The 24,045-nt window shown below is 51.5% G+C and overlaps 17 non-coding genes across 17 annotated transcripts; all 17 read right to left on the reverse strand.

Annotated features, from left to right (window-relative positions):
* Positions 1-576: 576 nt before the first annotated feature.
* LOC126311466 (5S ribosomal RNA) lies at positions 577-695 on the reverse strand. The gene has a single exon (XR_007554606.1). It is a non-coding gene; the product is annotated as a 5S ribosomal RNA (ribosomal RNA).
* Positions 696-1,977: 1,282 nt separating this feature from the next.
* On the reverse strand, positions 1,978-2,096 carry LOC126311467 (5S ribosomal RNA). Its single transcript, XR_007554607.1, has one exon. It is a non-coding gene; the product is annotated as a 5S ribosomal RNA (ribosomal RNA).
* Positions 2,097-3,378: 1,282 nt separating this feature from the next.
* On the reverse strand, positions 3,379-3,497 carry LOC126311469 (5S ribosomal RNA). Its single transcript, XR_007554608.1, has one exon. It is a non-coding gene; the product is annotated as a 5S ribosomal RNA (ribosomal RNA).
* A 1,283-nt stretch (positions 3,498-4,780) lies between these two features.
* On the reverse strand, positions 4,781-4,899 carry LOC126311470 (5S ribosomal RNA). The gene has a single exon (XR_007554609.1). It is a non-coding gene; the product is annotated as a 5S ribosomal RNA (ribosomal RNA).
* Positions 4,900-6,182: 1,283 nt separating this feature from the next.
* Positions 6,183-6,301, reverse strand: LOC126311471 (5S ribosomal RNA). The gene has a single exon (XR_007554610.1). It is a non-coding gene; the product is annotated as a 5S ribosomal RNA (ribosomal RNA).
* A 1,283-nt stretch (positions 6,302-7,584) lies between these two features.
* On the reverse strand, positions 7,585-7,703 carry LOC126311472 (5S ribosomal RNA). The gene has a single exon (XR_007554611.1). It is a non-coding gene; the product is annotated as a 5S ribosomal RNA (ribosomal RNA).
* A 1,282-nt stretch (positions 7,704-8,985) lies between these two features.
* LOC126311473 (5S ribosomal RNA) lies at positions 8,986-9,104 on the reverse strand. Its single transcript, XR_007554612.1, has one exon. It is a non-coding gene; the product is annotated as a 5S ribosomal RNA (ribosomal RNA).
* Positions 9,105-10,386: 1,282 nt separating this feature from the next.
* LOC126311474 (5S ribosomal RNA) lies at positions 10,387-10,505 on the reverse strand. Its single transcript, XR_007554613.1, has one exon. It is a non-coding gene; the product is annotated as a 5S ribosomal RNA (ribosomal RNA).
* Positions 10,506-11,787: 1,282 nt separating this feature from the next.
* Positions 11,788-11,906, reverse strand: LOC126311476 (5S ribosomal RNA). Its single transcript, XR_007554615.1, has one exon. It is a non-coding gene; the product is annotated as a 5S ribosomal RNA (ribosomal RNA).
* A 1,282-nt stretch (positions 11,907-13,188) lies between these two features.
* On the reverse strand, positions 13,189-13,307 carry LOC126311477 (5S ribosomal RNA). The gene has a single exon (XR_007554616.1). It is a non-coding gene; the product is annotated as a 5S ribosomal RNA (ribosomal RNA).
* A 1,282-nt stretch (positions 13,308-14,589) lies between these two features.
* LOC126311478 (5S ribosomal RNA) lies at positions 14,590-14,708 on the reverse strand. Its single transcript, XR_007554617.1, has one exon. It is a non-coding gene; the product is annotated as a 5S ribosomal RNA (ribosomal RNA).
* Positions 14,709-15,990: 1,282 nt separating this feature from the next.
* On the reverse strand, positions 15,991-16,109 carry LOC126311480 (5S ribosomal RNA). Its single transcript, XR_007554618.1, has one exon. It is a non-coding gene; the product is annotated as a 5S ribosomal RNA (ribosomal RNA).
* A 1,282-nt stretch (positions 16,110-17,391) lies between these two features.
* LOC126311481 (5S ribosomal RNA) lies at positions 17,392-17,510 on the reverse strand. Its single transcript, XR_007554619.1, has one exon. It is a non-coding gene; the product is annotated as a 5S ribosomal RNA (ribosomal RNA).
* Positions 17,511-18,792: 1,282 nt separating this feature from the next.
* On the reverse strand, positions 18,793-18,911 carry LOC126311482 (5S ribosomal RNA). Its single transcript, XR_007554620.1, has one exon. It is a non-coding gene; the product is annotated as a 5S ribosomal RNA (ribosomal RNA).
* A 1,282-nt stretch (positions 18,912-20,193) lies between these two features.
* On the reverse strand, positions 20,194-20,312 carry LOC126311411 (5S ribosomal RNA). Its single transcript, XR_007554556.1, has one exon. It is a non-coding gene; the product is annotated as a 5S ribosomal RNA (ribosomal RNA).
* Positions 20,313-21,594: 1,282 nt separating this feature from the next.
* Positions 21,595-21,713, reverse strand: LOC126311483 (5S ribosomal RNA). The gene has a single exon (XR_007554621.1). It is a non-coding gene; the product is annotated as a 5S ribosomal RNA (ribosomal RNA).
* Positions 21,714-22,864: 1,151 nt separating this feature from the next.
* Positions 22,865-22,983, reverse strand: LOC126311484 (5S ribosomal RNA). Its single transcript, XR_007554622.1, has one exon. It is a non-coding gene; the product is annotated as a 5S ribosomal RNA (ribosomal RNA).
* Between the last annotated feature and the right edge of the window lie 1,062 nt (positions 22,984-24,045).

A 24,045-nucleotide genomic window follows, 5' to 3' on the forward strand; every position in this document is an offset into this window, starting at 1 on the left:
TATTTCACAACATTTCTGTCACTTCATACTGTTTTGTTATTTCCAGAGACTCTTTGCAAGTCTTCCTTGGCGCACTCTTTTCAAACTGAGTTCCTTAATATCGTATCTTACGATAGTTTAAAATCAGTATGGAAGCATCTTTGTCACATGAGAAAGGTAGCATGAAAAAACGGCTGGCAGGGGTAGCGACAAGAAAGCAAGAAATGAAGACAGCCAGAGTTCCCAGGCGGTCGCCGATCCGAATATAAACGTTGTTGCTTATCTTCGGTGGTCGGACGGGAACAGGTTTTTTTTAATGTAGTTAGTTTTTGGAATTTAGCGCTCCTACAAAACAGTAGGCTCTGACGCATTTCAAGAGCACATCTGTCGATTCGCAGTGTTTCGTTATTTTCAACGAGTTCCTAGCACTCTTCCTCCGCGCATTCTTGTACAAACTGAGTTCATTACTGTAATTTCGCATCTTACGTTTAATACAGTAGTTTAAAATGCTTGTGGAAGCATCTTCGTCGCACCTGAGAGTTTGTATGAAAAGAGGGCTGGCAGGTGTAGTGACATAAAATTTAAAAGAAGAGAGGGAGCCAACAGCACCCGGTGTTCCCAGGCGGTCACCCATCCAAGTACTAACCGGGCCCGATGTTGCTTAACTTCGGTGATCGGACGAGAACCGGTGTATTCAACATGGTATGGCCGTTGGCGTCCTTATACTGTAGCCGCACGGCACAAGAAGGCTTCGCCTCTCCTCCCAATACACGCAATCGCCATTTTCGGTGGCACATTTGACGCAAAGCACGTCCTTCCACCTCGAAGGCGACGCGCAGTGCGGCGCGCCGCCACGTGGGTCAGACGCACAACACAGCTGCTCGTTGCACCGCCTGTCATTCGTTTGGTTCGTGCGGCCTCCGACACTCGCGGGAGACGCACCTTGTTATTGTTGTCCGTCGCAGGGATTGCGCGCGGCCGGGCGGCGGGTGGACTGCGCGGGGTGTGGCAGTGTCCTGCTGGACCGAGAGAAGCGTTCTCACCTGCCTGACACGCGTCGCGCTTCTAGATATTTGCGTAATTCGCACGGTGCATAATCGGCTGTCACCTTCCGTCCCAACTCGTCCCGACTTTGCTCGACTGCCGCTCGCTGCCGCTCGGGTCGCGGTCCATATGACAGCACAAGCACGAGGAACATCTGCGAGATGGGCGCGGGCCGAACCGGCGTGTCCGAGGCGACGTGTGCGGCCGTTCGGAGCTACCAGAGCAGCTCTGTGCCGCGCCGTGCCGTGGAAAGGTGCGAAAACATGCACACAAGACACAGGCTTTTCGACAAAGTATCCATCTCTTGTAGCGACGAAAGGTAAATTTTTGTTTACAAATTTGCCGTTGTGCACTGCTACAAAACAATATGCCCTGACGTATTTCACAACATTTCTGTCACTTCATACTGTTTTGTTATTTCCAGAGACTCTTTGCAAGTCTTCCTTGGCGCACTCTTTTCAAACTGAGTTCCTTAATATCGTATCTTACGATAGTTTAAAATCAGTATGGAAGCATCTTTGTCACATGAGAAAGGTAGCATGAAAAAACGGCTGGCAGGGGTAGCGACAAGAAAGCAAGAAATGAAGACAGCCAGAGTTCCCAGGCGGTCGCCGATCCGAATATAAACGTTGTTGCTTATCTTCGGTGGTCGGACGGGAACAGGTTTTTTTTAATGTAGTTAGTTTTTGGAATTTAGCGCTCCTACAAAACAGTAGGCTCTGACGCATTTCAAGAGCACATCTGTCGATTCGCAGTGTTTCGTTATTTTCAACGAGTTCCTAGCACTCTTCCTCCGCGCATTCTTGTACAAACTGAGTTCATTACTGTAATTTCGCATCTTACGTTTAATACAGTAGTTTAAAATGCTTGTGGAAGCATCTTCGTCGCACCTGAGAGTTTGTATGAAAAGAGGGCTGGCAGGTGTAGTGACATAAAATTTAAAAGAAGAGAGGGAGCCAACAGCACCCGGTGTTCCCAGGCGGTCACCCATCCAAGTACTAACCGGGCCCGATGTTGCTTAACTTCGGTGATCGGACGAGAACCGGTGTATTCAACATGGTATGGCCGTTGGCGTCCTTATACTGTAGCCGCACGGCACAAGAAGGCTTCGCCTCTCCTCCCAATACACGCAATCGCCATTTTCGGTGGCACATTTGACGCAAAGCACGTCCTTCCACCTCGAAGGCGACGCGCAGTGCGGCGCGCCGCCACGTGGGTCAGACGCACAACACAGCTGCTCGTTGCACCGCCTGTCATTCGTTTGGTTCGTGCGGCCTCCGACACTCGCGGGAGACGCACCTTGTTATTGTTGTCCGTCGCAGGGATTGCGCGCGGCCGGGCGGCGGGTGGACTGCGCGGGGTGTGGCAGTGTCCTGCTGGACCGAGAGAAGCGTTCTCACCTGCCTGACACGCGTCGCGCTTCTAGATATTTGCGTAATTCGCACGGTGCATAATCGGCTGTCACCTTCCGTCCCGACTTGTCCCGACTTTGCTCGACTGCCGCTCGCTGCCGCTCGGGTCGCGGTCCATATGACAGCACAAGCACGAGGAACATCTGCGAGATGGGCGCGGGCCGAACCGGCGTGTCCGAGGCGACGTGTGCGGCCGTTCGGAGCTACCAGAGCAGCTCTGTGCCGCGCCGTGCCGTGGAAAGGTGCGAAAACATGCACACAAGACACAGGCTTTTCGACAAAGTATCCATCTCTTGTAGCGACGAAAGGTAAATTTTTGTTTACAAATTTGCCGTTGTGCACTGCTACAAAACAATATGCCCTGACGTATTTCACAACATTTCTGTCACTTCATACTGTTTTGTTATTTCCAGAGACTCTTTGCAAGTCTTCCTTGGCGCACTCTTTTCAAACTGAGTTCCTTAATATCGTATCTTACGATAGTTTAAAATCAGTATGGAAGCATCTTTGTCACATGAGAAAGGTAGCATGAAAAAACGGCTGGCAGGGGTAGCGACAAGAAAGCAAGAAATGAAGACAGCCAGAGTTCCCAGGCGGTCGCCGATCCGAATATAAACGTTGTTGCTTATCTTCGGTGGTCGGACGGGAACAGGTTTTTTTTAATGTAGTTAGTTTTTGGAATTTAGCGCTCCTACAAAACAGTAGGCTCTGACGCATTTCAAGAGCACATCTGTCGATTCGCAGTGTTTCGTTATTTTCAACGAGTTCCTAGCACTCTTCCTCCGCGCATTCTTGTACAAACTGAGTTCATTACTGTAATTTCGCATCTTACGTTTAATACAGTAGTTTAAAATGCTTGTGGAAGCATCTTCGTCGCACCTGAGAGTTTGTATGAAAAGAGGGCTGGCAGGTGTAGTGACATAAAATTTAAAAGAAGAGAGGGAGCCAACAGCACCCGGTGTTCCCAGGCGGTCACCCATCCAAGTACTAACCGGGCCCGATGTTGCTTAACTTCGGTGATCGGACGAGAACCGGTGTATTCAACATGGTATGGCCGTTGGCGTCCTTATACTGTAGCCGCACGGCACAAGAAGGCTTCGCCTCTCCTCCCAATACACGCAATCGCCATTTTCGGTGGCACATTTGACGCAAAGCACGTCCTTCCACCTCGAAGGCGACGCGCAGTGCGGCGCGCCGCCACGTGGGTCAGACGCACAACACAGCTGCTCGTTGCACCGCCTGTCATTCGTTTGGTTCGTGCGGCCTCCGACACTCGCGGGAGACGCACCTTGTTATTGTTGTCCGTCGCAGGGATTGCGCGCGGCCGGGCGGCGGGTGGACTGCGCGGGGTGTGGCAGTGTCCTGCTGGACCGAGAGAAGCGTTCTCACCTGCCTGACACGCGTCGCGCTTCTAGATATTTGCGTAATTCGCACGGTGCATAATCGGCTGTCACCTTCCGTCCCGACTTGTCCCGACTTTGCTCGACTGCCGCTCGCTGCCGCTCGGGTCGCGGTCCATATGACAGCACAAGCACGAGGAACATCTGCGAGATGGGCGCGGGCCGAACCGGCGTGTCCGAGGCGACGTGTGCGGCCGTTCGGAGCTACCAGAGCAGCTCTGTGCCGCGCCGTGCCGTGGAAAGGTGCGAAAACATGCACACAAGACACAGGCTTTTCGACAAAGTATCCATCTCTTGTAGCGACGAAAGGTAAATTTTTGTTTACAAATTTGCCGTTGTGCACTGCTACAAAACAATATGCCCTGACGTATTTCACAACATTTCTGTCACTTCATACTGTTTTGTTATTTCCAGAGACTCTTTGCAAGTCTTCCTTGGCGCACTCTTTTCAAACTGAGTTCCTTAATATCGTATCTTACGATAGTTTAAAATCAGTATGGAAGCATCTTTGTCACATGAGAAAGGTAGCATGAAAAAACGGCTGGCAGGGGTAGCGACAAGAAAGCAAGAAATGAAGACAGCCAGAGTTCCCAGGCGGTCGCCGATCCGAATATAAACGTTGTTGCTTATCTTCGGTGGTCGGACGGGAACAGGTTTTTTTTAATGTAGTTAGTTTTTGGAATTTAGCGCTCCTACAAAACAGTAGGCTCTGACGCATTTCAAGAGCACATCTGTCGATTCGCAGTGTTTCGTTATTTTCAACGAGTTCCTAGCACTCTTCCTCCGCGCATTCTTGTACAAACTTGAGTTCATTACTGTAATTTCGCATCTTACGTTTAATACAGTAGTTTAAAATGCTTGTGGAAGCATCTTCGTCGCACCTGAGAGTTTGTATGAAAAGAGGGCTGGCAGGTGTAGTGACATAAAATTTAAAAGAAGAGAGGGAGCCAACAGCACCCGGTGTTCCCAGGCGGTCACCCATCCAAGTACTAACCGGGCCCGATGTTGCTTAACTTCGGTGATCGGACGAGAACCGGTGTATTCAACATGGTATGGCCGTTGGCGTCCTTATACTGTAGCCGCACGGCACAAGAAGGCTTCGCCTCTCCTCCCAATACACGCAATCGCCATTTTCGGTGGCACATTTGACGCAAAGCACGTCCTTCCACCTCGAAGGCGACGCGCAGTGCGGCGCGCCGCCACGTGGGTCAGACGCACAACACAGCTGCTCGTTGCACCGCCTGTCATTCGTTTGGTTCGTGCGGCCTCCGACACTCGCGGGAGACGCACCTTGTTATTGTTGTCCGTCGCAGGGATTGCGCGCGGCCGGGCGGCGGGTGGACTGCGCGGGGTGTGGCAGTGTCCTGCTGGACCGAGAGAAGCGTTCTCACCTGCCTGACACGCGTCGCGCTTCTAGATATTTGCGTAATTCGCACGGTGCATAATCGGCTGTCACCTTCCGTCCCGACTTGTCCCGACTTTGCTCGACTGCCGCTCGCTGCCGCTCGGGTCGCGGTCCATATGACAGCACAAGCACGAGGAACATCTGCGAGATGGGCGCGGGCCGAACCGGCGTGTCCGAGGCGACGTGTGCGGCCGTTCGGAGCTACCAGAGCAGCTCTGTGCCGCGCCGTGCCGTGGAAAGGTGCGAAAACATGCACACAAGACACAGGCTTTTCGACAAAGTATCCATCTCTTGTAGCGACGAAAGGTAAATTTTTGTTTACAAATTTGCCGTTGTGCACTGCTACAAAACAATATGCCCTGACGTATTTCACAACATTTCTGTCACTTCATACTGTTTTGTTATTTCCAGAGACTCTTTGCAAGTCTTCCTTGGCGCACTCTTTTCAAACTGAGTTCCTTAATATCGTATCTTACGATAGTTTAAAATCAGTATGGAAGCATCTTTGTCACATGAGAAAGGTAGCATGAAAAAACGGCTGGCAGGGGTAGCGACAAGAAAGCAAGAAATGAAGACAGCCAGAGTTCCCAGGCGGTCGCCGATCCGAATATAAACGTTGTTGCTTATCTTCGGTGGTCGGACGGGAACAGGTTTTTTTTAATGTAGTTAGTTTTTGGAATTTAGCGCTCCTACAAAACAGTAGGCTCTGACGCATTTCAAGAGCACATCTGTCGATTCGCAGTGTTTCGTTATTTTCAACGAGTTCCTAGCACTCTTCCTCCGCGCATTCTTGTACAAACTTGAGTTCATTACTGTAATTTCGCATCTTACGTTTAATACAGTAGTTTAAAATGCTTGTGGAAGCATCTTCGTCGCACCTGAGAGTTTGTATGAAAAGAGGGCTGGCAGGTGTAGTGACATAAAATTTAAAAGAAGAGAGGGAGCCAACAGCACCCGGTGTTCCCAGGCGGTCACCCATCCAAGTACTAACCGGGCCCGATGTTGCTTAACTTCGGTGATCGGACGAGAACCGGTGTATTCAACATGGTATGGCCGTTGGCGTCCTTATACTGTAGCCGCACGGCACAAGAAGGCTTCGCCTCTCCTCCCAATACACGCAATCGCCATTTTCGGTGGCACATTTGACGCAAAGCACGTCCTTCCACCTCGAAGGCGACGCGCAGTGCGGCGCGCCGCCACGTGGGTCAGACGCACAACACAGCTGCTCGTTGCACCGCCTGTCATTCGTTTGGTTCGTGCGGCCTCCGACACTCGCGGGAGACGCACCTTGTTATTGTTGTCCGTCGCAGGGATTGCGCGCGGCCGGGCGGCGGGTGGACTGCGCGGGGTGTGGCAGTGTCCTGCTGGACCGAGAGAAGCGTTCTCACCTGCCTGACACGCGTCGCGCTTCTAGATATTTGCGTAATTCGCACGGTGCATAATCGGCTGTCACCTTCCGTCCCGACTTGTCCCGACTTTGCTCGACTGCCGCTCGCTGCCGCTCGGGTCGCGGTCCATATGACAGCACAAGCACGAGGAACATCTGCGAGATGGGCGCGGGCCGAACCGGCGTGTCCGAGGCGACGTGTGCGGCCGTTCGGAGCTACCAGAGCAGCTCTGTGCCGCGCCGTGCCGTGGAAAGGTGCGAAAACATGCACACAAGACACAGGCTTTTCGACAAAGTATCCATCTCTTGTAGCGACGAAAGGTAAATTTTTGTTTACAAATTTGCCGTTGTGCACTGCTACAAAACAATATGCCCTGACGTATTTCACAACATTTCTGTCACTTCATACTGTTTTGTTATTTCCAGAGACTCTTTGCAAGTCTTCCTTGGCGCACTCTTTTCAAACTGAGTTCCTTAATATCGTATCTTACGATAGTTTAAAATCAGTATGGAAGCATCTTTGTCACATGAGAAAGGTAGCATGAAAAAACGGCTGGCAGGGGTAGCGACAAGAAAGCAAGAAATGAAGACAGCCAGAGTTCCCAGGCGGTCGCCGATCCGAATATAAACGTTGTTGCTTATCTTCGGTGGTCGGACGGGAACAGGTTTTTTTTAATGTAGTTAGTTTTTGGAATTTAGCGCTCCTACAAAACAGTAGGCTCTGACGCATTTCAAGAGCACATCTGTCGATTCGCAGTGTTTCGTTATTTTCAACGAGTTCCTAGCACTCTTCCTCCGCGCATTCTTGTACAAACTTGAGTTCATTACTGTAATTTCGCATCTTACGTTTAATACAGTAGTTTAAAATGCTTGTGGAAGCATCTTCGTCGCACCTGAGAGTTTGTATGAAAAGAGGGCTGGCAGGTGTAGTGACATAAAATTTAAAAGAAGAGAGGGAGCCAACAGCACCCGGTGTTCCCAGGCGGTCACCCATCCAAGTACTAACCGGGCCCGATGTTGCTTAACTTCGGTGATCGGACGAGAACCGGTGTATTCAACATGGTATGGCCGTTGGCGTCCTTATACTGTAGCCGCACGGCACAAGAAGGCTTCGCCTCTCCTCCCAATACACGCAATCGCCATTTTCGGTGGCACATTTGACGCAAAGCACGTCCTTCCACCTCGAAGGCGACGCGCAGTGCGGCGCGCCGCCACGTGGGTCAGACGCACAACACAGCTGCTCGTTGCACCGCCTGTCATTCGTTTGGTTCGTGCGGCCTCCGACACTCGCGGGAGACGCACCTTGTTATTGTTGTCCGTCGCAGGGATTGCGCGCGGCCGGGCGGCGGGTGGACTGCGCGGGGTGTGGCAGTGTCCTGCTGGACCGAGAGAAGCGTTCTCACCTGCCTGACACGCGTCGCGCTTCTAGATATTTGCGTAATTCGCACGGTGCATAATCGGCTGTCACCTTCCGTCCCGACTTGTCCCGACTTTGCTCGACTGCCGCTCGCTGCCGCTCGGGTCGCGGTCCATATGACAGCACAAGCACGAGGAACATCTGCGAGATGGGCGCGGGCCGAACCGGCGTGTCCGAGGCGACGTGTGCGGCCGTTCGGAGCTACCAGAGCAGCTCTGTGCCGCGCCGTGCCGTGGAAAGGTGCGAAAACATGCACACAAGACACAGGCTTTTCGACAAAGTATCCATCTCTTGTAGCGACGAAAGGTAAATTTTTGTTTACAAATTTGCCGTTGTGCACTGCTACAAAACAATATGCCCTGACGTATTTCACAACATTTCTGTCACTTCATACTGTTTTGTTATTTCCAGAGACTCTTTGCAAGTCTTCCTTGGCGCACTCTTTTCAAACTGAGTTCCTTAATATCGTATCTTACGATAGTTTAAAATCAGTATGGAAGCATCTTTGTCACATGAGAAAGGTAGCATGAAAAAACGGCTGGCACGGGTAGCGACAAGAAAGCAAGAAATGAAGACAGCCAGAGTTCCCAGGCGGTCGCCGATCCGAATATAAACGTTGTTGCTTATCTTCGGTGGTCGGACGGGAACAGGTTTTTTTTAATGTAGTTAGTTTTTGGAATTTAGCGCTCCTACAAAACAGTAGGCTCTGACGCATTTCAAGAGCACATCTGTCGATTCGCAGTGTTTCGTTATTTTCAACGAGTTCCTAGCACTCTTCCTCCGCGCATTCTTGTACAAACTGAGTTCATTACTGTAATTTCGCATCTTACGTTTAATACAGTAGTTTAAAATGCTTGTGGAAGCATCTTCGTCGCACCTGAGAGTTTGTATGAAAAGAGGGCTGGCAGGTGTAGTGACATAAAATTTAAAAGAAGAGAGGGAGCCAACAGCACCCGGTGTTCCCAGGCGGTCACCCATCCAAGTACTAACCGGGCCCGATGTTGCTTAACTTCGGTGATCGGACGAGAACCGGTGTATTCAACATGGTATGGCCGTTGGCGTCCTTATACTGTAGCCGCACGGCACAAGAAGGCTTCGCCTCTCCTCCCAATACACGCAATCGCCATTTTCGGTGGCACATTTGACGCAAAGCACGTCCTTCCACCTCGAAGGCGACGCGCAGTGCGGCGCGCCGCCACGTGGGTCAGACGCACAACACAGCTGCTCGTTGCACCGCCTGTCATTCGTTTGGTTCGTGCGGCCTCCGACACTCGCGGGAGACGCACCTTGTTATTGTTGTCCGTCGCAGGGATTGCGCGCGGCCGGGCGGCGGGTGGACTGCGCGGGGTGTGGCAGTGTCCTGCTGGACCGAGAGAAGCGTTCTCACCTGCCTGACACGCGTCGCGCTTCTAGATATTTGCGTAATTCGCACGGTGCATAATCGGCTGTCACCTTCCGTCCCGACTTGTCCCGACTTTGCTCGACTGCCGCTCGCTGCCGCTCGGGTCGCGGTCCATATGACAGCACAAGCACGAGGAACATCTGCGAGATGGGCGCGGGCCGAACCGGCGTGTCCGAGGCGACGTGTGCGGCCGTTCGGAGCTACCAGAGCAGCTCTGTGCCGCGCCGTGCCGTGGAAAGGTGCGAAAACATGCACACAAGACACAGGCTTTTCGACAAAGTATCCATCTCTTGTAGCGACGAAAGGTAAATTTTTGTTTACAAATTTGCCGTTGTGCACTGCTACAAAACAATATGCCCTGACGTATTTCACAACATTTCTGTCACTTCATACTGTTTTGTTATTTCCAGAGACTCTTTGCAAGTCTTCCTTGGCGCACTCTTTTCAAACTGAGTTCCTTAATATCGTATCTTACGATAGTTTAAAATCAGTATGGAAGCATCTTTGTCACATGAGAAAGGTAGCATGAAAAAACGGCTGGCAGGGGTAGCGACAAGAAAGCAAGAAATGAAGACAGCCAGAGTTCCCAGGCGGTCGCCGATCCGAATATAAACGTTGTTGCTTATCTTCGGTGGTCGGACGGGAACAGGTTTTTTTTAATGTAGTTAGTTTTTGGAATTTAGCGCTCCTACAAAACAGTAGGCTCTGACGCATTTCAAGAGCACATCTGTCGATTCGCAGTGTTTCGTTATTTTCAACGAGTTCCTAGCACTCTTCCTCCGCGCATTCTTGTACAAACTGAGTTCATTACTGTAATTTCGCATCTTACGTTTAATACAGTAGTTTAAAATGCTTGTGGAAGCATCTTCGTCGCACCTGAGAGTTTGTATGAAAAGAGGGCTGGCAGGTGTAGTGACATAAAATTTAAAAGAAGAGAGGGAGCCAACAGCACCCGGTGTTCCCAGGCGGTCACCCATCCAAGTACTAACCGGGCCCGATGTTGCTTAACTTCGGTGATCGGACGAGAACCGGTGTATTCAACATGGTATGGCCGTTGGCGTCCTTATACTGTAGCCGCACGGCACAAGAAGGCTTCGCCTCTCCTCCCAATACACGCAATCGCCATTTTCGGTGGCACATTTGACGCAAAGCACGTCCTTCCACCTCGAAGGCGACGCGCAGTGCGGCGCGCCGCCACGTGGGTCAGACGCACAACACAGCTGCTCGTTGCACCGCCTGTCATTCGTTTGGTTCGTGCGGCCTCCGACACTCGCGGGAGACGCACCTTGTTATTGTTGTCCGTCGCAGGGATTGCGCGCGGCCGGGCGGCGGGTGGACTGCGCGGGGTGTGGCAGTGTCCTGCTGGACCGAGAGAAGCGTTCTCACCTGCCTGACACGCGTCGCGCTTCTAGATATTTGCGTAATTCGCACGGTGCATAATCGGCTGTCACCTTCCGTCCCGACTTGTCCCGACTTTGCTCGACTGCCGCTCGCTGCCGCTCGGGTCGCGGTCCATATGACAGCACAAGCACGAGGAACATCTGCGAGATGGGCGCGGGCCGAACCGGCGTGTCCGAGGCGACGTGTGCGGCCGTTCGGAGCTACCAGAGCAGCTCTGTGCCGCGCCGTGCCGTGGAAAGGTGCGAAAACATGCACACAAGACACAGGCTTTTCGACAAAGTATCCATCTCTTGTAGCGACGAAAGGTAAATTTTTGTTTACAAATTTGCCGTTGTGCACTGCTACAAAACAATATGCCCTGACGTATTTCACAACATTTCTGTCACTTCATACTGTTTTGTTATTTCCAGAGACTCTTTGCAAGTCTTCCTTGGCGCACTCTTTTCAAACTGAGTTCCTTAATATCGTATCTTACGATAGTTTAAAATCAGTATGGAAGCATCTTTGTCACATGAGAAAGGTAGCATGAAAAAACGGCTGGCAGGGGTAGCGACAAGAAAGCAAGAAATGAAGACAGCCAGAGTTCCCAGGCGGTCGCCGATCCGAATATAAACGTTGTTGCTTATCTTCGGTGGTCGGACGGGAACAGGTTTTTTTTAATGTAGTTAGTTTTTGGAATTTAGCGCTCCTACAAAACAGTAGGCTCTGACGCATTTCAAGAGCACATCTGTCGATTCGCAGTGTTTCGTTATTTTCAACGAGTTCCTAGCACTCTTCCTCCGCGCATTCTTGTACAAACTGAGTTCATTACTGTAATTTCGCATCTTACGTTTAATACAGTAGTTTAAAATGCTTGTGGAAGCATCTTCGTCGCACCTGAGAGTTTGTATGAAAAGAGGGCTGGCAGGTGTAGTGACATAAAATTTAAAAGAAGAGAGGGAGCCAACAGCACCCGGTGTTCCCAGGCGGTCACCCATCCAAGTACTAACCGGGCCCGATGTTGCTTAACTTCGGTGATCGGACGAGAACCGGTGTATTCAACATGGTATGGCCGTTGGCGTCCTTATACTGTAGCCGCACGGCACAAGAAGGCTTCGCCTCTCCTCCCAATACACGCAATCGCCATTTTCGGTGGCACATTTGACGCAAAGCACGTCCTTCCACCTCGAAGGCGACGCGCAGTGCGGCGCGCCGCCACGTGGGTCAGACGCACAACACAGCTGCTCGTTGCACCGCCTGTCATTCGTTTGGTTCGTGCGGCCTCCGACACTCGCGGGAGACGCACCTTGTTATTGTTGTCCGTCGCAGGGATTGCGCGCGGCCGGGCGGCGGGTGGACTGCGCGGGGTGTGGCAGTGTCCTGCTGGACCGAGAGAAGCGTTCTCACCTGCCTGACACGCGTCGCGCTTCTAGATATTTGCGTAATTCGCACGGTGCATAATCGGCTGTCACCTTCCGTCCCGACTTGTCCCGACTTTGCTCGACTGCCGCTCGCTGCCGCTCGGGTCGCGGTCCATATGACAGCACAAGCACGAGGAACATCTGCGAGATGGGCGCGGGCCGAACCGGCGTGTCCGAGGCGACGTGTGCGGCCGTTCGGAGCTACCAGAGCAGCTCTGTGCCGCGCCGTGCCGTGGAAAGGTGCGAAAACATGCACACAAGACACAGGCTTTTCGACAAAGTATCCATCTCTTGTAGCGACGAAAGGTAAATTTTTGTTTACAAATTTGCCGTTGTGCACTGCTACAAAACAATATGCCCTGACGTATTTCACAACATTTCTGTCACTTCATACTGTTTTGTTATTTCCAGAGACTCTTTGCAAGTCTTCCTTGGCGCACTCTTTTCAAACTGAGTTCCTTAATATCGTATCTTACGATAGTTTAAAATCAGTATGGAAGCATCTTTGTCACATGAGAAAGGTAGCATGAAAAAACGGCTGGCAGGGGTAGCGACAAGAAAGCAAGAAATGAAGACAGCCAGAGTTCCCAGGCGGTCGCCGATCCGAATATAAACGTTGTTGCTTATCTTCGGTGGTCGGACGGGAACAGGTTTTTTTTAATGTAGTTAGTTTTTGGAATTTAGCGCTCCTACAAAACAGTAGGCTCTGACGCATTTCAAGAGCACATCTGTCGATTCGCAGTGTTTCGTTATTTTCAACGAGTTCCTAGCACTCTTCCTCCGCGCATTCTTGTACAAACTGAGTTCATTACTGTAATTTCGCATCTTACGTTTAATACAGTAGTTTAAAATGCTTGTGGAAGCATCTTCGTCGCACCTGAGAGTTTGTATGAAAAGAGGGCTGGCAGGTGTAGTGACATAAAATTTAAAAGAAGAGAGGGAGCCAACAGCACCCGGTGTTCCCAGGCGGTCACCCATCCAAGTACTAACCGGGCCCGATGTTGCTTAACTTCGGTGATCGGACGAGAACCGGTGTATTCAACATGGTATGGCCGTTGGCGTCCTTATACTGTAGCCGCACGGCACAAGAAGGCTTCGCCTCTCCTCCCAATACACGCAATCGCCATTTTCGGTGGCACATTTGACGCAAAGCACGTCCTTCCACCTCGAAGGCGACGCGCAGTGCGGCGCGCCGCCACGTGGGTCAGACGCACAACACAGCTGCTCGTTGCACCGCCTGTCATTCGTTTGGTTCGTGCGGCCTCCGACACTCGCGGGAGACGCACCTTGTTATTGTTGTCCGTCGCAGGGATTGCGCGCGGCCGGGCGGCGGGTGGACTGCGCGGGGTGTGGCAGTGTCCTGCTGGACCGAGAGAAGCGTTCTCACCTGCCTGACACGCGTCGCGCTTCTAGATATTTGCGTAATTCGCACGGTGCATAATCGGCTGTCACCTTCCGTCCCGACTTGTCCCGACTTTGCTCGACTGCCGCTCGCTGCCGCTCGGGTCGCGGTCCATATGACAGCACAAGCACGAGGAACATCTGCGAGATGGGCGCGGGCCGAACCGGCGTGTCCGAGGCGACGTGTGCGGCCGTTCGGAGCTACCAGAGCAGCTCTGTGCCGCGCCGTGCCGTGGAAAGGTGCGAAAACATGCACACAAGACACAGGCTTTTCGACAAAGTATCCATCTCTTGTAGCGACGAAAGGTAAATTTTTGTTTACAAATTTGCCGTTGTGCACTGCTACAAAACAATATGCCCTGACGTATTTCACAACATTTCTGTCACTTCATACTGTTTTGTTATTTCCAGAGACTCTTTGCAAGTCTTCCTTGGCGCACTCTTTTCAAACTGAGTTCCTTAATATCGTATCTTACGATAGTTTAAAATCAGTATGGAAGCATCTTTGTCACATGAGAAAGGTAGCATGAAAAAACGGCTGGCAGGGGTAGCGACAAGAAAGCAAGAAATGAAGACAGCCAGAGTTCCCAGGCGGTCGCCGATCCGAATATAAACGTTGTTGCTTATCTTCGGTGGTCGGACGGGAACAGGTTTTTTTTAATGTAGTTAGTTTTTGGAATTTAGCGCTCCTACAAAACAGTAGGCTCTGACGCATTTCAAGAGCACATCTGTCGATTCGCAGTGTTTCGTTATTTTCAACGAGTTCCTAGCACTCTTCCTCCGCGCATTCTTGTACAAACTGAGTTCATTACTGTAATTTCGCATCTTACGTTTAATACAGTAGTTTAAAATGCTTGTGGAAGCATCTTCGTCGCACCTGAGAGTTTGTATGAAAAGAGGGCTGGCAGGTGTAGTGACATAAAATTTAAAAGAAGAGAGGGAGCCAACAGCACCCGGTGTTCCCAGGCGGTCACCCATCCAAGTACTAACCGGGCCCGATGTTGCTTAACTTCGGTGATCGGACGAGAACCGGTGTATTCAACATGGTATGGCCGTTGGCGTCCTTATACTGTAGCCGCACGGCACAAGAAGGCTTCGCCTCTCCTCCCAATACACGCAATCGCCATTTTCGGTGGCACATTTGACGCAAAGCACGTCCTTCCACCTCGAAGGCGACGCGCAGTGCGGCGCGCCGCCACGTGGGTCAGACGCACAACACAGCTGCTCGTTGCACCGCCTGTCATTCGTTTGGTTCGTGCGGCCTCCGACACTCGCGGGAGACGCACCTTGTTATTGTTGTCCGTCGCAGGGATTGCGCGCGGCCGGGCGGCGGGTGGACTGCGCGGGGTGTGGCAGTGTCCTGCTGGACCGAGAGAAGCGTTCTCACCTGCCTGACACGCGTCGCGCTTCTAGATATTTGCGTAATTCGCACGGTGCATAATCGGCTGTCACCTTCCGTCCCGACTTGTCCCGACTTTGCTCGACTGCCGCTCGCTGCCGCTCGGGTCGCGGTCCATATGACAGCACAAGCACGAGGAACATCTGCGAGATGGGCGCGGGCCGAACCGGCGTGTCCGAGGCGACGTGTGCGGCCGTTCGGAGCTACCAGAGCAGCTCTGTGCCGCGCCGTGCCGTGGAAAGGTGCGAAAACATGCACACAAGACACAGGCTTTTCGACAAAGTATCCATCTCTTGTAGCGACGAAAGGTAAATTTTTGTTTACAAATTTGCCGTTGTGCACTGCTACAAAACAATATGCCCTGACGTATTTCACAACATTTCTGTCACTTCATACTGTTTTGTTATTTCCAGAGACTCTTTGCAAGTCTTCCTTGGCGCACTCTTTTCAAACTGAGTTCCTTAATATCGTATCTTACGATAGTTTAAAATCAGTATGGAAGCATCTTTGTCACATGAGAAAGGTAGCATGAAAAAACGGCTGGCAGGGGTAGCGACAAGAAAGCAAGAAATGAAGACAGCCAGAGTTCCCAGGCGGTCGCCGATCCGAATATAAACGTTGTTGCTTATCTTCGGTGGTCGGACGGGAACAGGTTTTTTTTAATGTAGTTAGTTTTTGGAATTTAGCGCTCCTACAAAACAGTAGGCTCTGACGCATTTCAAGAGCACATCTGTCGATTCGCAGTGTTTCGTTATTTTCAACGAGTTCCTAGCACTCTTCCTCCGCGCATTCTTGTACAAACTGAGTTCATTACTGTAATTTCGCATCTTACGTTTAATACAGTAGTTTAAAATGCTTGTGGAAGCATCTTCGTCGCACCTGAGAGTTTGTATGAAAAGAGGGCTGGCAGGTGTAGTGACATAAAATTTAAAAGAAGAGAGGGAGCCAACAGCACCCGGTGTTCCCAGGCGGTCACCCATCCAAGTACTAACCGGGCCCGATGTTGCTTAACTTCGGTGATCGGACGAGAACCGGTGTATTCAACATGGTATGGCCGTTGGCGTCCTTATACTGTAGCCGCACGGCACAAGAAGGCTTCGCCTCTCCTCCCAATACACGCAATCGCCATTTTCGGTGGCACATTTGACGCAAAGCACGTCCTTCCACCTCGAAGGCGACGCGCAGTGCGGCGCGCCGCCACGTGGGTCAGACGCACAACACAGCTGCTCGTTGCACCGCCTGTCATTCGTTTGGTTCGTGCGGCCTCCGACACTCGCGGGAGACGCACCTTGTTATTGTTGTCCGTCGCAGGGATTGCGCGCGGCCGGGCGGCGGGTGGACTGCGCGGGGTGTGGCAGTGTCCTGCTGGACCGAGAGAAGCGTTCTCACCTGCCTGACACGCGTCGCGCTTCTAGATATTTGCGTAATTCGCACGGTGCATAATCGGCTGTCACCTTCCGTCCCGACTTGTCCCGACTTTGCTCGACTGCCGCTCGCTGCCGCTCGGGTCGCGGTCCATATGACAGCACAAGCACGAGGAACATCTGCGAGATGGGCGCGGGCCGAACCGGCGTGTCCGAGGCGACGTGTGCGGCCGTTCGGAGCTACCAGAGCAGCTCTGTGCCGCGCCGTGCCGTGGAAAGGTGCGAAAACATGCACACAAGACACAGGCTTTTCGACAAAGTATCCATCTCTTGTAGCGACGAAAGGTAAATTTTTGTTTACAAATTTGCCGTTGTGCACTGCTACAAAACAATATGCCCTGACGTATTTCACAACATTTCTGTCACTTCATACTGTTTTGTTATTTCCAGAGACTCTTTGCAAGTCTTCCTTGGCGCACTCTTTTCAAACTGAGTTCCTTAATATCGTATCTTACGATAGTTTAAAATCAGTATGGAAGCATCTTTGTCACATGAGAAAGGTAGCATGAAAAAACGGCTGGCAGGGGTAGCGACAAGAAAGCAAGAAATGAAGACAGCCAGAGTTCCCAGGCGGTCGCCGATCCGAATATAAACGTTGTTGCTTATCTTCGGTGGTCGGACGGGAACAGGTTTTTTTTAATGTAGTTAGTTTTTGGAATTTAGCGCTCCTACAAAACAGTAGGCTCTGACGCATTTCAAGAGCACATCTGTCGATTCGCAGTGTTTCGTTATTTTCAACGAGTTCCTAGCACTCTTCCTCCGCGCATTCTTGTACAAACTGAGTTCATTACTGTAATTTCGCATCTTACGTTTAATACAGTAGTTTAAAATGCTTGTGGAAGCATCTTCGTCGCACCTGAGAGTTTGTATGAAAAGAGGGCTGGCAGGTGTAGTGACATAAAATTTAAAAGAAGAGAGGGAGCCAACAGCACCCGGTGTTCCCAGGCGGTCACCCATCCAAGTACTAACCGGGCCCGATGTTGCTTAACTTCGGTGATCGGACGAGAACCGGTGTATTCAACATGGTATGGCCGTTGGCGTCCTTATACTGTAGCCGCACGGCACAAGAAGGCTTCGCCTCTCCTCCCAATACACGCAATCGCCATTTTCGGTGGCACATTTGACGCAAAGCACGTCCTTCCACCTCGAAGGCGACGCGCAGTGCGGCGCGCCGCCACGTGGGTCAGACGCACAACACAGCTGCTCGTAGCACCGCCTGTCATTCGTTTGGTTCGTGCGGCCTCCGACACTCGCGGGAGACGCACCTTGTTATTGTTGTCCGTCGCAGGGATTGCGCGCGGCCGGGCGGCGGGTGGACTGCGCGGGGTGTGGCAGTGTCCTGCTGGACCGAGAGAAGCGTTCTCACCTGCCTGACACGCGTCGCGCTTCTAGATATTTGCGTAATTCGCACGGTGCATAATCGGCTGTCACCTTCCGTCCCGACTTGTCCCGACTTTGCTCGACTGCCGCTCGCTGCCGCTCGGGTCGCGGTCCATATGACAGCACAAGCACGAGGAACATCTGCGAGATGGGCGCGGGCCGAACCGGCGTGTCCGAGGCGACGTGTGCGGCCGTTCGGAGCTACCAGAGCAGCTCTGTGCCGCGCCGTGCCGTGGAAAGGTGCGAAAACATGCACACAAGACACAGGCTTTTCGACAAAGTATCCATCTCTTGTAGCGACGAAAGGTAAATTTTTGTTTACAAATTTGCCGTTGTGCACTGCTACAAAACAATATGCCCTGACGTATTTCACAACATTTCTGTCACTTCATACTGTTTTGTTATTTCCAGAGACTCTTTGCAAGTCTTCCTTGGCGCACTCTTTTCAAACTGAGTTCCTTAATATCGTATCTTACGATAGTTTAAAATCAGTATGGAAGCATCTTTGTCACATGAGAAAGGTAGCATGAAAAAACGGCTGGCAGGGGTAGCGACAAGAAAGCAAGAAATGAAGACAGCCAGAGTTCCCAGGCGGTCGCCGATCCGAATATAAACGTTGTTGCTTATCTTCGGTGGTCGGACGGGAACAGGTTTTTTTTAATGTAGTTAGTTTTTGGAATTTAGCGCTCCTACAAAACAGTAGGCTCTGACGCATTTCAAGAGCACATCTGTCGATTCGCAGTGTTTCGTTATTTTCAACGAGTTCCTAGCACTCTTCCTCCGCGCATTCTTGTACAAACTGAGTTCATTACTGTAATTTCGCATCTTACGTTTAATACAGTAGTTTAAAATGCTTGTGGAAGCATCTTCGTCGCACCTGAGAGTTTGTATGAAAAGAGGGCTGGCAGGTGTAGTGACATAAAATTTAAAAGAAGAGAGGGAGCCAACAGCACCCGGTGTTCCCAGGCGGTCACCCATCCAAGTACTAACCGGGCCCGATGTTGCTTAACTTCGGTGATCGGACGAGAACCGGTGTATTCAACATGGTATGGCCGTTGGCGTCCTTATACTGTAGCCGCACGGCACAAGAAGGCTTCGCGTCTCCTCCCAATACACGCAATCGCCATTTTCGGTGGCACATTTGACGCAAAGCACGTCCTTCCACCTCGAAGGCGACGCGCAGTGCGGCGCGCCGCCACGTGGGTCAGACGCACAACACAGCTGCTCGTTGCACCGCCTGTCATTCGTTTGGTTCGTGCGGCCTCCGACACTCGCGGGAGACGCACCTTGTTATTGTTGTCCGTCGCAGGGATTGCGCGCGGCCGGGCGGCGGGTGGACTGCGCGGGGTGTGGCAGTGTCCTGCTGGACCGAGAGAAGCGTTCTCACCTGCCTGACACGCGTCGCGCTTCTAGATATTTGCGTAATTCACACGGTGCATAATCGGCTGTCACCTTCCGTCCCGACTTGTCCCGACTTTGCTCGACTGCCGCTCGCTGCCGCTCGGGTCGCGGTCCATGTGACAGCACAAGCACGAGGAACATCTGCGAGATGGGCGCGGGCCGAACCGGCGTGTCCGAGGCGACGTGTGCGGCCGTTCGGAGCTACCAGAGCAGCTCTGTGCCGCGCCGTGCCGTGGAAAGGTGCGAAAACATGCACACAAGACACAGGCTTTTCGACAAAGTATCCATCTCTTGTAGCGACGAAAGGTAAATTTTTGTTTACAAATTTGCCGTTGTGCACTGCTACAAAACAATATGCCCTGACGTATTTCACAACATTTCTGTCACTTCATACTGTTTTGTTATTTCCAGAGACTCTTTGCAAGTCTTCCTTGGCGCACTCTTTTCAAACTGAGTTCCTTAATATCGTATCTTACGATAGTTTAAAATCAGTATGGAAGCATCTTTGTCACATGAGAAAGGTAGCATGAAAAAACGGCTGGCAGGGGTAGCGACAAGAAAGCAAGAAATGAAGACAGCCAGAGTTCCCAGGCGGTCGCCGATCCGAATATAAACGTTGTTGCTTATCTTCGGTGGTCGGACGGGAACAGGTTTTTTTTAATGTAGTTAGTTTTTGGAATTTAGCGCTCCTACAAAACAGTAGGCTCTGACGCATTTCAAGAGCACATCTGTCGATTCGCAGTGTTTCGTTATTTTCAACGAGTTCCTAGCACTCTTCCTCCGCGCATTCTTGTACAAACTGAGTTCATTACTGTAATTTCGCATCTTACGTTTAATACAGTAGTTTAAAATGCTTGTGGAAGCATCTTCGTCGCACCTGAGAGTTTGTATGAAAAGAGGGCTGGCAGGTGTAGTGACATAAAATTTAAAAGAAGAGAGGGAGCCAACAGCACCCGGTGTTCCCAGGCGGTCACCCATCCAAGTACTAACCAGGCCCGATGTTGCTTAACTTCGGTGATCGGACGAGAACCGGTGTATTCAACATGGTATGGCCGTTGGCGTCCTTATACTGTAGCCGCACGGCACAAGAAGGCTTCGCCTCTCCTCCCAATACACGCAATCGCCATTTTCGGTGGCACATTTGACGCAAAGCACGTCCTTCCACCTCGAAGGCGACGCGCAGTGCGGCGCGCCGCCACGTGGGTCAGACGCACAACACAGCTGCTCGTTGCACCGCCTGTCATTCGTTTGGTTCGTGCGGCCTCCGACACTCGCGGGAGACGCACCTTGTTATTGTTGTCCGTCGCAGGGATTGCGCGCGGCCGGGCGGCGGGTGGACTGCGCGGGGTGTGGCAGTGTCCTGCTGGACCGAGAGAAGCGTTCTCACCTGCCTGACACGCGTCGCGCTTCTAGATATTTGCGTAATTCGCACGGTGCATAATCGGCTGTCACCTTCCGTCCCGACTTGTCCCGACTTTGCTCGACTGCCGCTCGCTGCCGCTCGGGTCGCGGTCCATATGACAGCACAAGCACGAGGAACATCTGCGAGATGGGCGCGGGCCGAACCGGCGTGTCCGAGGCGACGTGTGCGGCCGTTCGGAGCTACCAGAGCAGCTCTGTGCCGCGCCGTGCCGTGGAAAGGTGCGAAAACGTGCACACAAGACACAGGCTTTTCGACAAAGTATCCATCTCTTGTAGCGACGAAAGGTAAATTTTTGTTTACAAATTTGCCGTTGTGCACTGCTACAAAACAATATGCCCTGACGTATTTCACAACATTTCTGTCACTTCATACTGTTTTGTTATTTCCAGAGACTCTTTGCAAGTCTTCCTTGGCGCACTCTTTTCAAACTGAGTTCCTTAATATCGTATCTTACGATAGTTTAAAATCAGTATGGAAGCATCTTTGTCACATGAGAAAGGTAGCATGAAAAAACGGCTGGCAGGGGTAGCGACAAGAAAGCAAGAAATGAAGACAGCCAGAGTTCCCAGGCGGTCGCCGATCCGAATATAAACGTTGTTGCTTATCTTCGGTGGTCGGACGGGAACAGGTTTTTTTTAATGTAGTTAGTTTTTGGAATTTAGCGCTCCTACAAAACAGTAGGCTCTGACGCATTTCAAGAGCACATCTGTCGATTCGCAGTGTTTCGTTATTTTCAACGAGTTCCTAGCACTCTTCCTCCGCGCATTCTTGTACAAACTGAGTTCATTACTGTAATTTCGCATCTTACGTTTAATACAGTAGTTTAAAATGCTTGTGGAAGCATCTTCGTCGCACCTGAGAGTTTGTATGAAAAGAGGGCTGGCAGGTGTAGTGACATAAAATTTAAAAGAAGAGAGGGAGCCAACAGCACCCGGTGTTCCCAGGCGGTCACCCATCCAAGTACTAACCGGGCCCGATGTTGCTTAACTTCGGTGATCGGACGAGAACCGGTGTATTCAACATGGTATGGCCGTTGGCGTCCTTATACTGTAGCCGCACGGCACAAGAAGGCTTCGCCTCTCCTCCCAATACACGCAATCGCCATTTTCGGTGGCACATTTGACGCAAAGCACGTCCTTCCACCTCGAAGGCGACGCGCAGTGCGGCGCGCCGCCACGTGGGTCAGACGCACAACACAGCTGCTCGTTGCACCGCCTGTCATTCGTTTGGTTCGTGCGGCCTCCGACACTCGCGGGAGACGCACCTTGTTATTGTTGTCCGTCGCAGGGATTGCGCGCGGCCGGGCGGCGGGTGGACTGCGCGGGGTGTGGCAGTGTCCTGCTGGACCGAGAGAAGCGTTCTCACCTGCAGCACAAGCACGAGGAACATCTGCGAGATGGGCGCGGGCCGAACCGGCGTGTCCGAGGCGACGTGTGCGGCCGTTCGGAGCTACCAGAGCAGCTCTGTGCCGCGCCGTGCCGTGGAAAGGTGCGAAAACATGCACACAAGACACAGGCTTTTCGACAAAGTATCCATCTCTTGTAGCGACGAAAGGTAAATTTTTGTTTACAAATTTGCCGTTGTGCACTGCTACAAAACAATATGCCCTGACGTATTTCACAACATTTCTGTCACTTCATACTGTTTTGTTATTTCCAGAGACTCTTTGCAAGTCTTCCTTGGCGCACTCTTTTCAAACTGAGTTCCTTAATATCGTATCTTACGATAGTTTAAAATCAGTATGGAAGCATCTTTGTCACATGAGAAAGGTAGCATGAAAAAACGGCTGGCAGGGGTAGCGACAAGAAAGCAAGAAATGAAGACAGCCAGAGTTCCCAGGCGGTCGCCGATCCGAATATAAACGTTGTTGCTTATCTTCGGTGGTCGGACGGGAACAGGTTTTTTTTAATGTAGTTAGTTTTTGGAATTTAGCGCTCCTACAAAACAGTAGGCTCTGACGCATTTCAAGAGCACATCTGTCGATTCGCAGTGTTTCGTTATTTTCAACGAGTTCCTAGCACTCTTCCTCCGCGCATTCTTGTACAAACTGAGTTCATTACTGTAATTTCGCATCTTACGTTTAATACAGTAGTTTAAAATGCTTGTGGAAGCATCTTCGTCGCACCTGAGAGTTTGTATGAAAAGAGGGCTGGCAGGTGTAGTGACATAAAATTTAAAAGAAGAGAGGGAGCCAACAGCACCCGGTGTTCCCAGGCGGTCACCCATCCAAGTACTAACCGGGCCCGATGTTGCTTAACTTCGGTGATCGGACGAGAACCGGTGTATTCAACATGGTATGGCCGTTGGCGTCCTTATACTGTAGCCGCACGGCACAAGAAGGCTTCGCCTCTCCTCCCAATACACGCAATCGCCATTTTCGGTGGCACATTTGACGCAAAGCACGTCCTTCCACCTCGAAGGCGACGCGCAGTGCGGCGCGCCGCCACGTGGGTCAGACGCACAACACAGCTGCTCGTTGCACCGCCTGTCATTCGTTTGGTTCGTGCGGCCTCCGACACTCGCGGGAGACGCACCTTGTTATTGTTGTCCGTCGCAGGGATTGCGCGCGGCCGGGCGGCGGGTGGACTGCGCGGGGTGTGGCAGTGTCCTGCTGGACCGAGAGAAGCGTTCTCACCTGCCTGACACGCGTCGCGCTTCTAGATATTTGCGTAATTCGCACGGTGCATAATCGGCTGTCACCTTCCGTCCCGACTTGTCCCGACTTTGCTCGACTGCCGCTCGCTGCCGCTCGGGTCGCGGTCCATATGACAGCACAAGCACGAGGAACATCTGCGAGATGGGCGCGGGCCGAACCGGCGTGTCCGAGGCGACGTGTGCGGCCGTTCGGAGCTACCAGAGCAGCTCTGTGCCGCGCCGTGCCGTGGAAAGGTGCGAAAACATGCACACAAGACACAGGCTTTTCGACAAAGTATCCATCTCTTGTAGCGACGAAAGGTAAATTTTTGTTTACAAATTTGCCGTTGTGCACTGCTACAAAACAATATGCCCTGACGTATTTCACAACATTTCTGTCACTTCATACTGTTTTGTTATTTCCAGAGACTCTTTGCAAGTCTTCCTTGGCGCACTCTTTTCAAACTGAGTTCCTTAATATCGTATCTTACGATAGTTTAAAATCAGTATGGAAGCATCTTTGTCACATGAGAAAGGTAGCATGAAAAAACGGCTGGCAGGGGTAGCGACAAGAAAGCAAGAAATGAAGACAGCCAGAGTTCCCAGGCGGTCGCCGATCCGAATATAAACGTTGTTGCTTATCTTCGGTGGTCGGACGGGAACAGTTTTTTTTTAATGTAGTTAGTTTTTGGAATTTAGCGCTCCTACAAAACAGTAGGCTCTGACGCATTTCAAG

Source organism: Schistocerca gregaria, unplaced genomic scaffold (assembly GCF_023897955.1).
Source record: "Schistocerca gregaria isolate iqSchGreg1 unplaced genomic scaffold, iqSchGreg1.2 ptg000431l, whole genome shotgun sequence".
NCBI classification, from domain to species: Eukaryota; Metazoa; Arthropoda; class Insecta; order Orthoptera; family Acrididae; genus Schistocerca; species Schistocerca gregaria.